The sequence below is a fragment of the Callospermophilus lateralis genome, chromosome 11, assembly GCF_048772815.1.
Source record: "Callospermophilus lateralis isolate mCalLat2 chromosome 11, mCalLat2.hap1, whole genome shotgun sequence".
NCBI classification, from domain to species: Eukaryota; Metazoa; Chordata; class Mammalia; order Rodentia; family Sciuridae; genus Callospermophilus; species Callospermophilus lateralis.
This window is the reverse complement of record NC_135315.1, coordinates 116,626,691-116,642,582: the sequence shown is the minus strand read 5'-3', so window position 1 is coordinate 116,642,582 and position 15,892 is coordinate 116,626,691. Positions and strand designations below refer to the sequence as shown.

The 15,892-nt window shown below is 44.9% G+C and overlaps 1 pseudogene; it reads left to right on the top strand.

Annotated features, from left to right (window-relative positions):
* The window catches only part of LOC143410776 (roundabout homolog 2-like), a 140,145-nt pseudogene extending 125,513 nt beyond the window's left edge, over nucleotides 1-14,632 (top strand).
* The last annotated feature ends 1,260 nt before the right edge of the window (nucleotides 14,633-15,892 follow it).

Sequence of the window (15,892 nt, the reverse complement as noted above, 5' to 3'; positions counted from 1 at the left end):
CAGAACAGCTTCCCCTGGGCAGGAGCAAGAGTCACCACACAGGGCCAGGGTAGCCTCAGCTCTGTGCAAGCTCCCAGGGCCAGTCAGAGTTCCCTGGGGACCCCAGGTAGCCTAAGTATATTCTGGTCAGCAACTGAGGCCTCTTACCTCTCTATCTTTACACTTCTGTCTTTTCAGAACTGTTCTGAATTGTCACGGAAACCAAAACTGGAGTCTCCCCTTGTTTTCTGAGCCAGGCCTGCTGAGGAGGCCTATTTCCAGCCAGTGTAGGTAGACAGGGCCTGTTGTGGTTTGGATGTGACATGTTCCCAAAAGCTATGTGTAAGACAATGCAAGAAGGTTTGGAGGAGAAATAATTGGGTAATGAGAGCATGAACCTTATCAGTGAATTAATCCCTGATGGGATTAACTGAGTAGTGACTGGAAGCAGGTGGGCTGTGGCTGGAGGAGGGGAGGGGCATTGGAGGTGTGGCTATGGGCTTCATATTTTATATCTGGAGAGTGGAGCTTCTTTCTTTCAGCTTCCTGTTCATCATGTGAGCTAGTTCCCTTCATCAGACTATTCCATCATTATGTCCTGCTTGAGGCCCAAGGAATGGAGTCTTCTGTTTATGGATTGAGACCTACAAAACTGTGAGCTCTCAAATCAACTTTTCCTCTTTTACAACTGTTCTGATTGGGTCTTTCTGTCACAGCAACAAAAAAAGTTAACTAAAACAGGAACCATTCCTTACCTTCTCTCCCTCATATGGCCTCTCAAGCCAAGACTTGAGCAATGTCTGTCTGCCTGCCAGTCTTCCATCTTTCCTTCCTTCCTTCTTTCATTTCTTCCTCACTTCCTTTCTTCCTACCTTCCTTCCAGTACTGGGGATGGAACCCAGAAGTACTCTACCTCTGAGTTATTTTCCCAGTTTTTTGCATTATTATTTTTAAGACAGAGTCTCCCTAAATTGACCAGGCTGGCCTTGAATTGTGATCTTCCTACCTCAGCCTCCCCAGTAATCAGGATAACAGGAGTTTGCCATCACACCTGGCTGAAAGATAAATGGTTGATCTTTCTGGCTCTGGCTGACTCTAGCCCAGTGCAAGTGCCCCAGATGTACCCCTGGTGTCCTCCTTGAGCCAAAATTTTCTTGTCAATAATCTGACTAGAGGGAGTAGAACTGTGTTGAGCTCCAAGTGTCCCTCTAAATGTGAAATTCCCAGAGTTGGAAGTTGCATTCCATGTCTGGCTTTCTTTACCTGTGTCTGGAGAGAATGCTGAGCCTGAGTCTTTTGCCCTTCTTTAAGAGGGACCTGCAGCCATTCTGATATCACTTTCTAGTTCTCTACCCATCCTCAACCCGCCTATACAGTCCTCACTTCTGGGGGATCCTGGACCTCTTAAGGGTGTGTGTGCACCACACATGCTCACACTCATACCCCAGTGTGCCCCTCACCCTTATCCACATCTGTAAATGGAGAAGGAAAGTGCTAATATGTCTTGACCTTTGTCCATCCATGTGGTTTCCCCAAAATGGTGGTAAACACATACCTGGGGCCCAAATTCACAGTCATCAGGCAGACTATATGTGGAATTTAGGCATTCTTATTTTCCCTGTCTGTAAAAACTTTCACTAAATTAGGACTTTATGAGATTTCATTCATCCATTCAGCAAATATGCATGGAAAATTTACTGTGGGCCAGGCACTATTTCATTCTAGAATGAAATTAGATAATATATATAAAGTGCTAAGTCCTATGCCAGGTATTTGGCAAGATCCAGTCAATGTAAATTTTCCCTTCTTTATCCACATAGTTATAGCCAACATCCACTGATCACCTACTATGTATCATGCACTGCTTTATGCAATTTTATTTGTATATTTCTCACAATTCTTTAAAGTAGTCACTATGATTATCCCCATTTTCCAGATGAGAACACTGAAGCATAGTATGGTAAAGTGATTAGTTCAAGACATATGGCTAGTAAATGACAGTCTGGCCCAAAGTCAATGCTCTCAGCTACTCTAAAAAATATATATCTCTCTGACTAGAGCTTACAGGTTTTTTCTTCAATTAGGAAATGTACATGTACAGATGCACACATTGTGCACATTCATGCTGTAAGTGTTATTGCTCATGCTCAGTGCCCCTGGCCCTGTGCTACTCCCATGAACGTAAAAAGGTCCATCCTCCATGTATGTGTGGTGCTCCTCTTCCCACTAGACCACAGCTTTGGACTCCCAGGGGCCACCCCCTCATCCCAGGGACACACAAGCATGTGCATCTCATATGTGCACTCCTTCTTCTGCTTCCATGGCCAGATGAGGGGGAAGAAAAGAGAAGGAATGTCATCTGCAATTGGAGGCTGTGCTGTGTGGTGGGCAAGGTCAACAGGAGGAGGGAGCAGGAGAAGGGGTAGCTGTGACCACAGATAAAGGGCTGGGGGTGGGAGCCTACAGCAGCAGCAGGAGGAGGAGGAGGAGGGAGAGCCCCATATCTTGATAAACCATGCAAGGTCGGAGAGGGGGGATGTGAGGATTGGACTTGCAATAACTTTCTTAAGCCATCAATTTTCACTGGTTGCCTGAATCCCAGAGCTTGGAGGCCAAAGGCCGGAAACCTGAGCAAGCCCCGAGACAGCCAATCTCAGGATCAGCAGGGTCAGGGTTCAGGCCTCAGTGGGAGGAGGATACCTTGGGCTGCCCAATCTTTTGAGATGCAGCACTATGCCCCCAGCAGCTGGAGTGAGAATGGCACCCTGCTCTGGAGGTTACCAAGGAGTGCCAGCTCCCTGTGTTGCTCTGCATTTTTCTGCTATTGTGGGCACTCAAGTTTCTGTGTGTCTGTATATGCATTAGAGAAGCTGAGCAGTTAAGAAAGAGTGTCCAAGCCAGGCATGGGGTGCATGCCTGTAATCCCAGTGACTCAGGAGGCTAACGCAGGAGGATCACAATTTTGAGGCCAGCCTCAGCAACTTAGTGAGGCTCTGTCTTGAAAAGTGTTTGTGTGGGGGGCTGGGGATGTAGCTTAGTGTTGGAGCACCACTAGGTTCAATCCTAAGTACTGCAAAAAAAGAAAAAGAAGGACAAGGAAGAAATGTCCACATCTGGCTCCACAACTTACCAGCTGTATGACCTGAGAATGCTATATACCATCCCTGACCCTCTGTCTCATCTAAAAATAGAGATAAGTATTGCTACCTTATAGGATTGGAAGGATGGTTTGATGTACTGCATGTGGGCCTGACACACAATAAATGCTTAATAATTGAAGTGTTATTTTCACTACACTGAACCCACCCACCCAAGAGACCCCCAGACTCACATCAGCTTCCAAAAGGAATGGCTGCCATACTCACACCTCCTCCACGGTCTTGTGTCTTCATCAGCGAGCATGACTAGCACTCTACAATTCCTACTCATTCTCACCCTCCAACAATGGCCCAATTTGAAGCCCAAGAGCCCACCTGAGGTAGCACACACAGAGGATGCAAGCATGCATTTTCACAAAGCATTCATGAATCTACCTACACACATCTGCACATACCTGTATGCACAGGTGCACTCACATCCCTGCATGGATCATGCATATGAATCCATGCATTATTGCTCAGGAACACATACACTAGCTGGAACACACACACACACACACACACACACACACACAAACACACACACACACATACACAAATATATTTTTGGCATTTGGGATTAAACCCAGGGGTGCTTAACCACTGAGGCACATCCCAAGCCCTTTTTATATTTTATTTACAGACAGAGTCTCTCTGAGTTTCTTAGAGCCTTGCAAAGTTGCTGAGGCTGGCTTAGAAATTGCAATTCTCCTGCCTCAGCCTTCTGAGCTGCTGGGATTTCAGGCATGAGCCACCATGCCCTGCTGAACATATATATTTCTAATTGTGATCTTCAACAACTTGCTTCTCCTCTCGGAGTTCAGTTTTCTTACTTGTACAACAAATATAACATTGACCCTTGATTTAGCCACTTGACCTGGATCTTGAGTAAATCCAATTCGATATTGCCTGTGGAGTATACTTGGAAATTTCTATGCAAACATGACCAATAGTCCTGTCCACTCTGCTACCAAATTAACACCCAAATCCATTCCCTATACCCCATTCCACTGCTGCTACTTTAGCCCAAGCCACCATCTTGTCTCATCTGGATCCATGTTTGTACCTTTGCTTCACTACAGATCTCTGTCCACCCTGCCATGATGTGCTTTTTTCAAAAAAAATATTAGTTCTAATCAGTTATATGTGACAGTAGAAAAGTCTTCAATTCTTTGTACACAAATGGAGTAGAATTTTTCACTTTTCTGGTTGTGCATGATGTAGAGTCCCACCATTTTTACAGTCATACATGTACCTAGGGCAATGATGTCCTTCTCATTCCATCATCTTTCCTAGCCCTTTGCCCTCTACCCCCTGCCCTTTGCCCCATCCAAAGTTCCTCCACTCATCCCATTCCCCCCCCATATGAATTAGCATCCACTTATCAGAGAAAACATTCAGCATCTGGTTTTTTGAGATTGCCTTATTTTGCTGAGCATGATATTCTCCAACTTTATCTATTGACCTCCACATGCCATGATTTTATTCTCTTTTAATGCTGAGTAACATTCCATTGTGTATATATGCCACAGTTTCCTTATGCATTCATCTATTGAAGGGCATATAGTGCTTCTGTTAGCTTGTTGACCAGGGAATTTCTCCCCTGCTTAAACCCTTGATGCTTCCTTGGTGTCTAGTTTCCCAGTGTTTCAGAAGAGCGGTGAGCACAGGGGTCAGGCTCTGGATCCCAACTGTATCCTGCTTCCAACTGTAAATTTGTACTGGGACTGTGGGCAAATCTCTTTACTTCTTTGAGTCTCAGTGTCCTCATTTGAGAATGAGGCTAATAATAGACCCTGCTTTTAAGGTGATTTCAAATATTAAATGAGCTACTACTAAAATGGGACATGGCACCTCCTTATAATGGTTAAGACACAGAACTGATTTTAGAACACACCTATCTGTCTTCCATGGACTCTTCCAGCTAGAGTTTGAACAGCACTTTCTCTAGAAAGCCACCCTGAAGCCCTGCCTACATTAGACTGCTCAGAAGAAAGCCCTCCAAGCTTGGTCTAATAGTGCTGCCCTAGCCTTAATTTTGTGTTCAGTCTGTCTCCCACACTCCCCTGGAAACTTCATGAGGCCATGTTGATTTCTGCCCACAGGGCCCAGCACATAGTAGATGCTTTCTATGTCCTCGATTGATGCATTTGCTTGCTTTCTGATTCTGGGCATCAAAACCAGGGCCTTGCACCGGCTAGGTAAGCATTCTACCACTGAGCTATATCCCAGCCCTGGATTGATGAACCTTCTAACATATGTCTTGCACCCTCAGCAGAGGACAACATTTTTGAAGAAGGAGATTAAGGATAGGCAAGGCAGAGGCTGGGGCCCAGTGTTCAGGTGATAACTACATGTAAAAGAAGACCAAGGAGTTTGGAAGAGAGACAGTAAGGGCATCTGTTTTCCTCATCTTGGCTTAGAGCTTAGATTTTTGTACTAAAATTGAGTCCTTATTTTACTAAGCCCCAGTCTTGTTCCCTAAAAAAGGAAGATTTCCAATGAAAGATAGAAATAAAACTTATTTTTTGTGGTTCTGGGAATTAAAGCCTGGGCCTTAAACATGCTGGGCAAGTGCACCACCATTGAGATGCATCCTAAGCTGTTTTTATCATTTTATTGTGAGATAGGGCTTCACTAATTGCCCAGGATAGCCTCAAGTGTGTCATCCTATTGCCTCAGCCTCCTGAGTAGTTGGAATTAGAGTCATGGGGCTATCATGTCAATCTGTAATTGGAACACTTCTAGGGTGTCTACTGTGTGTCTGAAAGAATGTTAGTGTGTGCTATTCTCATATTGCTATTTGGAGTCTGTGTGTCACTAAAATTCCTGCTGTTCCAGACCAGCTACAGGGAGTCTAGTACTGGTCCTGATATCCCAGAAGAGTACTGGTTTCAACTTCCCATGTATTTCCTCCAAGGGAAGATTAAGTACAGACATGGAAATCTAGAGGCTGAAATGAACCTAAATCAACAAAAGTTGAGATAGAAACTCCAGGGAGCAGCTGGGGGTGAAGTGGTGCATGCCTATAATCTCAGCTGCTTGGGAAGCTGAGGCAGGAGGATCACAAGTTCAAAGCCAGCCTCAGCAACATAGTGAGGCCCCAAGCACATTAGCAAGACCCTGTCTCTTGATAAGATATTAAAAAGTACCAGGGATGTGGCTCAGTGGTTAAGCACCCCTGGGTTCAAAAAAAGAAAGAAACAGAGAGAGAGAGAGAGAGAGAGAGAGAGAGAGAGAGAGAGAGAGAGAGATATTTCAGGAATCAGGTCATGCAGAGAGTAGAGAAGAAAGAAAGACTGGTACAGGGAGAAGAAAGAATAAGTAGTTGGAGAGAAGAGGGAAGAGAGAGAAGAAATAGGAAGAGTCAGTGTATGGTGCTTCCTTCTGGCACCTTCTCAGGCTGTGTCCACTCTGGTAATGCTAGAGCGAGGCTGCATAAATACATCAGATGTGACTTCTATTCAACCATGGGCCCATCTGCATGGAGAGCAAAATGAGGGGACCAGGAATCTGAGGCTTAGAGAAAACTTATTGCTCTATGTTCTCAGGCCTGGTGAGCCAGGGCAGTGGGCACTGGCTGGCGGTCAACTGAGGGCAGGCACTGGTTCTCTGGTCAGCAGCAGGAGGTGGACACACTGCTGCCTGTGGTAGACCTTCCTACTTTTTCAGTTCATTCTGGAAGAAGCTCTTCCAGCCCTGGCCCTGTGTCGCCCCTTCCCTTCAGGATACTGAAAAGTGCCAGCCACAAGATCCTAAATCCATGTCTCTAGGATATGCAGAGCATTCAGTGATGGGTAGTTCTTGGTTTCTTTGAGTACCTTGTAGTCTTTTCTTCTTGCCACACCTATTTCCCAGGCCAGGCATTGATAGAGACACCCTGCACACAGGCCTTGTTTCCTTCTCAGAATCACTAACAAAGAAGGTCTCAGGAGCTTCATATATTCTATTTTATTTTGTTTTTAAAAGTCTATCACAAGTAACCAGGTGTAGTGGGCATCCTGTAATTCCAGCTATGTTGGAGGCTGAGTGAGGTAGGAGGGTCACAAGTTCAAGGTCAGCCTTGGTAAATTAGTGATACCCTGTCTCAAAATAAAAATAAAAGGGCTGGGAAAGTGGCTCAGTGGTAAAATGCCCTGGGGTTCAATCTCTAGTCCTGCAAAGAAAGCTATATCATAATTTATTAATTTTTTAACAGTGCTGGGGATGGAACCCAGGGTCTTGCACATGATAGGTAAGGACTCTGCCACTGAACTACACCCCCACTCCAGCAGTTTTATTGCAGACTCAAGGAGTGATTCTCTAAGAAGAAAAGTGACTTTCACAGAGTCACCCATGCAGGAAGCAGCAGATCAGGGACTTCGCCAAGATCTGTCCACTAACAGAGTTCATGGCTGCAATCCACTATCTCCTTCAGAGATAAGGCTAAGGAGTCAGAGGAGAAGATGTCCCATGCCTGGAAGTCCCCAGGTCATGTTTCACAGGCATGTCATGGACAGAAGGAGCCTCAAGGGTGATTTGTTCCTAATCGAGTTCCTTATTTAAAAGATGATGCAAACAGAAGCTAAGAAGGGAGAGGATTTCATTTGTCAGGGCTATAAGCCTATTAATTGAAACAACAGAGACTGGAACATAGAAATATCTCAGACACTGACCCCATAGTGTGAGTTCACAGGTGCCAAGAAAGCCTTCGACATTTGCATACCAAAATGTTGGTACTTGAGGCTCATTTTGGTGTTTTTTTCATGGAGTAAAGAGACCACATATTGGGATTTGGGATGGTCCTGAGAAACATACTCCTGTTTTGACTGTGGGAAATTTAACCATGAACTCAGAGTCACATAACCAACATCCTTTGACTGGTGGTGCTGGGGAAAGAGAGAAGAGGACAGGAGCCCCTCTTCCTAGGACTCTCATTTCCTAACTTTCCTCCACCACCCTGACCCACCTGCCCTCCCTCCTCACTTTACCTCTTCCTCTTTGCTGGTTCCAAGGAGGCAATGGGGGCAGGGACCAGGGCTCTCCATTGGAAAGATCTAGAGAGGCAAGGCCTGGGGCTGAGGATCCAGGAAGGGAAACTATCTGGTTTGAAGATCCAGGGCAGAGGGGGGATGGAACAGGGGGCTGTCCTGGGGAAGGAGGATCATGCTCCATACTTGGGCGAAGCCCCTCAGATTGTAGTGAGTGTTGGACAAGGCCCCAAACCACTGTGGTCTGGCTCCTTCTTGTTAGAAAGGAATGATGAATTTGAGAAATTACTGGAAGGATTGAGGGAAACAGGAAATTTCCTCATCTACACTCAGGGCAGGTTTGGGGTGTAGGGAGGCCTCCCCAAAGGCCCCAAGCCACTGTCCTCAACTCTAAATCCACACTTGCTAACCTTACATTCCTTAGTCCTGTCAGCCTGTGATGGCTGCCATGATAGGACAATTCTTGCCAGGAGCTCAGCAGGATTGAGAGGGGACCCCACAAAGGTGCTCCCAGAATCAGGTTAGTTGGGACTCAGTAATGTGGGACTGAGCTGAGGGCTACTTTGGGGACAGCAGGGTAAAGGTACATTCTTATGCAACATTGCTGGAGCCATTCCATTGGATGTCAAGTTCAAAGCCAGCCTCAGCAAAAGTGAGGTGCTAAGCAACTCAGTGAGATCCTGTCTCTAAATAAAATACAAAATAGGGCTGGGGATGGGGCTTAGGGGTCAGGTACATAAAAAATTCAGGGAAACTTGCTCAGCTCGGCCTTCAAGGATATGTGCCTCCCCTGCCTCTGAGAGGGGGTTTAAATACATGCTGATGAGCCACATTTCCTAGGTTCAAGACTAGACTCTTCTACTTACTATGTGACTTGAGCAACCTCCTTAGCATCCTATGCCTCAGTTTCCTCACTTTCAAAACAAACAGTAGTGCATCAATCTTATTAGGCTTTTTTGGGGGGGATGAAATAAGTCACAGAAAGCACTTAAAGTGGTGCCTGATGCATAAGAAACACTCACTTAGCTTGACATCATTTCTACGACCCCACCTTTAGGTCCAGCCCCATCCCTGCCATCCATTATGACACTGGGCAAGCCAAGGCCCACTCTGCTAATGCAGCATCTGCCTCTATTCCTGTCTTTCCTACAGTCTTACCCCTGCTTCTGTGTTCTGGCCCTTCTCTCCTGTCTTGTTTCTAGGCTCTGACTGATAATAGTGTTCCAGTACCAATCTTATCCACCTTTACTCTGGTCACTGGTGACCTTTCCAGTGCCTTGGGGCCCTTCCAGCTCCAGGAAACCCTGGGGATTGGGGTTTACCATGTCTGGGCCTCTTCAGGACTAGAGTCCTAGTTCTCTAGCCCCTACTTGGGTTCTGCTGTCTGCAGACAGATTTCCAGCTGCAACCCCCTCCATAGCTGTCCCATGACTGTCTGGCATCACCTGTCCCTGGATTCTGCTGGTTGCTGGTTGGAGGTCCTCACACCTGCCGGGATGCCTCCCAGACCTCTCCAGAGAGCCTGCTGTAAAGAGGACGGACTCAATTTCCATCATGCCCTGTGATGAGACTGGGGAGTGGCAGCACATCTCCAAAAGAAGGAAGTTGGGGGCTTCCAGTGGCCAAGTTCAATGGCTCCACGTGTGGGTGGGAGCCCTCTGTGCACTTGGCCATCCAGAAGGGCCCTTTGTACCCACCACTGCCCTTCCCTCAATCTCTCTCCCCTAGGCCCTTTGGGGAGGAGGACTAGGAGGCTGCTCCCCTGCTCTGTCAGCCACATCTAGTTTGTGCTTGGCTCCAGAAGGTAGAGGTCAAGTCTCAGCCACAAAGAGCAAGAGAGAGGAGAGAAGAGGGAGGAGGAGGAAAGCGCTGCTGGAGGAAAGATCAGAGTCCAGTGGTGGAGAACCTCAGGTCAGGGCGCCGGGGAGGGTGGGGAGGGGAGGGGAAGCTGGGCCTGGGGCTATTTCTGTACAATAATCCAGGGGAAGAGGGCCAAGCTGACAGGACACTGAGTAGTCTTCAGGGGGCAAAGGCCAAGACTCTGCTGGGAGCCTGGGGCTGGAGGAGCTGGCCTAAGGCCCAGTCCGTGGATGGGAGCCATGATTTCAGAGGGACATGGCGTGAGAAAGAGGCAGGAACACAAGGCTCGGAAACCTCAGGGGAAGAGTCAAACCATTTTCTTTCCCACGGGATCTCCAGTCCTGGGGATGAGGAGAGGGAGTGTGAAAGGGTCAGGTCATGCGGGGAGCAGGGAAGTCACATTTACCAAGTGCCAATTCTATTTTGTGCCTCTTGCCACACATTAGCACATAGATTCTTTCTGAAAACCAGGTGAGGGAACAGTGATTTATATTTACACTGAGGAAACTGAGGCTCAGAGAGGTGAAGTGATTTGCCAAGCATCATGCAGCTCCAGAGGCAAGTAATCAGCAAATACAGTTCTGTCATACTCTGAATTCTGGCTTTAGAAGTGATTTTGCAAAGTGAGGGGCCACAAGTCCAGGCTTTGCTCTAAGACTGCCTGGCTTTGTGTCTACTACCTGTTCCCTGCCAGCTGTATGATCTTAAGCAAGTAACTTTATCTCTCAGCCTCAATTTCTCATCTGTAAAGTGGAGCTAACAATAGAATTACCTTCAAGCCAGGCCCAATGGTGCATATTTGTAATCTCAGAACCTGGGAGGCTGAGGCAGGGGGACTGCAAGTTCAAGGCCAACCTGGGCAACTTAGTAAGACCTTTTGGCAAAATAAAAAACAAAAAGGACTTAGGACATGGCTCAGTGATAAAGTACCCCTTGGTTTAGGTCCCCTGTATACACACACACACACACACACACACACACACACACATACACACACACAGTACATTCTTAACATTGTTATGAGTAAACAAATCAATATGTATAAGACATCTAGAACAGTGCCTGGTATACAATAACCCATTGCTAAGAAGCATGAAATGAGTATTTTTCTTCTGTCCTTCATAGATCTCCTTAGAAGAAAGAGCATGAGCAAGGCAAAAGAACTATGTGAGGAAAATACAGGGCAGAGGGTCACTCCATTTCCCTTAGAATTGGAGTCCTCCCACATTTGGACAATAGTATCAGGAGTCTTTCAACCAGAAGCTCGTGTGACCCAGCAATTGCACTCCTGGGAATTCATTCTAAGGAAATAATGGGTCAAGAGAGCAAAGTTGTATGTACCAGATGTCATTTCCAGGCTGTTTATTATAGTAAAAAACAGTTTGCTTTAATGAATCATGGTGAATTCATACACAGCAGCCATTAAAAACAACAATGTCACTGTTTTAAAAATATCGATTCAGAAAGAGATTCCTGATATAGTTAGTTGTTAAGAGAATAAAAGCAGGTGAGTAGAGTTTGAGAGAGGAGATACTGGAGAGACAAGGTTGGGGAGGGGAACTCCATCTTATTTATGGAGCACATAAAACTGTTTACTGTGGACATTCATTACTTTTGTAATGAGAAGAAAACAAGCAGTAAAACAATTTCCATTTTGGGAGAAAAAAAATAAAGGTTTAGAATGTCCAGCTAGGAAGCAGTCATGAGCCTGGAATGGCTGGGCCTTCAAAGGAGGATCTCTCTGCTCCTTTGGGAGTGGGCCAAACATTTTATCCTCTTCCATCCTTCTCTCTGCCAAGAAGCAGGGGTTGGGTGGGGAGCAAAAGGGCCTGGTGGGTCAGACATATCCCACCAGGTCTGTGGTGTTCAACAGGCTGGCATTTGCTGTTAAAACAATTTGAAAACCACTGGCCAATGAGCCCTTCCATGTTCTTCTGCTCATTGATTGATTCACTCAACAGGTATTTTTTTAGCATGTGCTCTGTGCCTGGACTATGTGATGAGGCTGTTGTCCTGCAGACAAATAGTAAGTGTTCAATAAATAGACAAAAACGTTGGTTGTCTTGGAGCTTGTGTTTTAGTGAAGAGACACAGTTAATTCATGAGACAGATTGTATGAAAAGTCTACTAGATCATGAGAACTATACAGAAAAATCAAACAGAAAGAGAGAAGAGTGAATATGGGATTTGGGGGTGGGGTGTGCCATTAAAAGTAGAGGAAAACCCAGTGTGGTGGTGCACTCCTGTAATCCCAAAGCTTGGGAGGCTGAGGCAGGAGGATCCCAAGTTCAAAGCCAACATCAGCAACTTAGCAAGGCCCTAAGCTACTTAGTGAGATCCTTTCTCAAAATAAAAATTAAAAAGGGCTCGGGATGCGGCTCAGTGGTTAAGCACCCCTGGATTCAATCCCCAGTACCAAAAAATAAAATAAAATAAAATAAAGAAAGAAGAAGAAAAACCAAAAAATGTCAAGAAAATTTGAAGTCAACTCTTGAAGCAGTTCTAGGAAGACACCATGGAGAAAGAGTAGTCCAACCAGAGGAAACAGCAATTACAACAGCCCTGGGCAGGAGGGGTGTTTGATGGGCTGAATGAAGTATAGAATAGATGCCAAATAGTCAATAGAATTAGTGAAGTAGAGCACTAGATGAATTTGGAGAAGAAATGAAGATTAAAGGGGGTAGGATTTGCAAGCTCTGGTGAGGTTTTGGCTTTTACCATGAATGAAATGGGGAGACAGGAAAGGGTTTTCAGTAGAGAAATGACAACCACTTGCTTAGGTTTGAACAGGATCACTTTGTCAGATGACATGCATATAGGCTGAAAGGAGAAGGGTCAAAGAGAGAAGCTGGGGATTGACTAGGAAGCTACAACAGTCATCCATATGAGAGATAATGTTGGCTTCAACCAGAGTGGCAGGGAAATTGAGAGAAGCAATTGCTGCCATAGTCCCTTTTTGCTCTGACCTATTAGGTCCGGATTCTTAATCACATCCCAAACAAGCTAATGCAGTCACTTTGTTTTAGTAAGAATAAGGCATACAGTATGTGTCACTATAGAAATATCCTTCTTAGTCCTGAAGATCTTTGTGTTGTGTTACCTGCTATATCTCCAGTGCCTACAACAATGTTTGGTGCTCACTTGTCACTTATTGAATGAATGAATGAATGAATGAATGAATGATGAATGAATGAATAAATGAATGAATGAAGGCACTAACTGTCTAAATAAGGGGCCAAGGACTTGGACTGAAGGTGGAAAGAGGAGAGGGGAATGTTGGCTCAGAACACACATGCAGGTGTATCTGGTCCCTTCCTCTCTCTTCCTGGCTGAATGTGAGTTTAAACATTAGTATTCTTAATTTTTGGCCATATCAAAAAATGAACCCACTTGGGAAGAATCATTCTCATTTTATTTAAGAGAAGGGATGCAAGCCCCGGGAAATGGATAGAGTTCCTGATTTGGGGATAAATGGAGTACAAAGCTTTGGCCCATCTCAGTTCTAGAAAACCAGAAGCACTAGATTTTCACTTTGCTCTTTTGGCACAACCTTTCCAGCTCTTCTAGAAGCTTCATTCCCATTCAACTGCAAGTCTTCCCAATCTTTTTGCCCTCCTGCCTGCTGATTCTTCCAGGGCTATCCACTAGCCTTCTGATTACTTTGAAATCCTCACTCCATTCAATGGAAACTCCTCTTTATCTTAAAACATTCCAAATCTCCTTTATTAAGCTATACCCTAATTCTCTGCAGACCCTATCCCTCTCATCTCTGTAGTCTGCTGTGGAAGCTTAACTTTCCCTCTAGCTCAAGAGAAGGGTAGATTGATTGACTCAGACCCTGGATAGCCCATTTTCCTTCTTTATCATCTAGAGGTACATCATAAGCCATTATTAAGGTAACCTGGGAAGGTCTTGCAAAGTTGAATCAAGCACAGTGCAAATAAGAGAGGGAAGAAATAGCATCTACCTGTGGTTTCATTGCACATCTCATTCCTTCTAGTTCAAACACAGCAGAGAGATAAATATTTCAAAGGGAGTTCGTGCTGTTTCTTCCCTCAATGTCCCACTGAAATGGCAGCACAGAAGTTTTGAAAGGTCCTTCAGTTAAAAGACTAAGGCAGAAGCATAGAGACAAGTGCAACAGAAGACTGGCAGCTGGGACTGGGGTTGTGGCTCAGTGGTGGAGTGCTTGCCTAACATGTGTGAGGCCCTGGGTTCGATGCTCAGCACCACATAAGAATAAATAAATAAAGTTCCATCTATGATTAAATATATAATATATAATTTTATATACATACAATTGTATATGACTGGGAGCTGAAAAAAAGGTACAAAAACTGGAGAAAGAGGAAACCAAAGTTGGCAGTGGGGGGAGCTCAGAAGCAGACCAATTTATTCAACAAGCCTCAGAAACATTCAGGAAGGAGGCACACCAGTTATCTCTGAGAGCAGAAGTGTATTTGGCCTGAAGACAAGTGGTGTGGTTCAAAGTTTGAGAAAAATTAGACTTCCAAACTTCTTCTCCCAGATGGACAGAACAATGGAGATTTTTGTCCCAGAAAGGCTGGACACAGAGATACCAAGCACATTGCAGAGATCACTGTAGCAGAAGAAAATGATGGTCCACATGCTACACAGCAAGGTTTTCATGCCCCCATTCAGATCCAGGAACATATGCAGCTGTGACTCTCTGTTCCCCTGACAGAGTCTGCAGCCTTCCTCTCTGGGGAATAATATTTGGGAGTCCCCTAAAAAGTCCAGGAAATTCTAGCTGTGCCTGGTAGCACACATATGTAATCCTGGCTACTAGGAAGCTTGAGGCAGGAGGATCAGAAGTTCAAGGCCAGCCTCAGTAACTTAGTGAGACCGGTATCAAAATTAAAAAAAAATAGAATAAAAAGGGTTCTGGTTGTAGCTCAGCAGTTGAGTACACCTGGGTTCAATTTCCAATACCACCCAAAATCAAAACTAACAAAAGTCCAGGAAACTCACTCTGCTGTGTGCAGTTGAAAACCCCTACAGTCTGCATACAGAATTCCAATAAGCTTTCAGTTTTTCACTCTTAGAAATGAGTGGATGGTCAAGGATGACCAGACATTTGAGGAAGTCCTTTAATGTGGAAGGCTAAGACAGATGGAAAATTTAATTCAGAGGAAGTAGACACAAGCAGGGAACAGAAGAAAACTCAACACAAACAACTACGACATCTCCATGGCTTGCAGCAACAAAGGGTGACCTTTTGCTCATGCCATATATTATCTGCATGTCTGTTCTGTTGTCTTCCCTCAGGATCCAAACCAAAGAAGCAGTTTTCATCTGAGGTACCCTCAGGCTCCTAGCAGATGGGAAAGCAAGATGGAGGCCTTGCACAGTGACTCTCAATGCTTCTGCTCAAAAGTAGAACATATCTCTTCCACTCATATTTCATGGACCAAAGCAAGTGATGTGTCCAAATCTGATGTTTGCAGTGCAGAAAATATTATTCTGCTGCATAGACAGTCCTGATAGACAGGATAGAAAATGCTTTAGCAATATCAGAATCTACAGGAATCCATAGAAGGAAAACAGGAGGCAGTCACAGAGAAAAGAGAGGAGAATTAACAAATTGTCAACATGATATGATAAAAGCAAAATTAAATAAATTATGAGCTCAAGGGTGCACAACTGTAATGCGAGCTACCCAGGAGGCTAAGGAGGAGGATCACAGGATTGAGGCCAGCCTGAGCAACTGAGTGAGATTCTGTCTCAAAATATAAAATAAAAATGATTGGGGATATAGCTCAGTAGTAAAGTGCCATTGAATTCAATGATTCAATTTCCAGTACTGAATGTGTGTGTGTGTGTGTGTGTGTGTGTGTGTGTAGTTGATGGCAAACAGAAAAAACTACAAAGAAATGGAAAATAAATAAAATTAAAAGAAGACTCCAAGAGGCCCAATATGTGAAT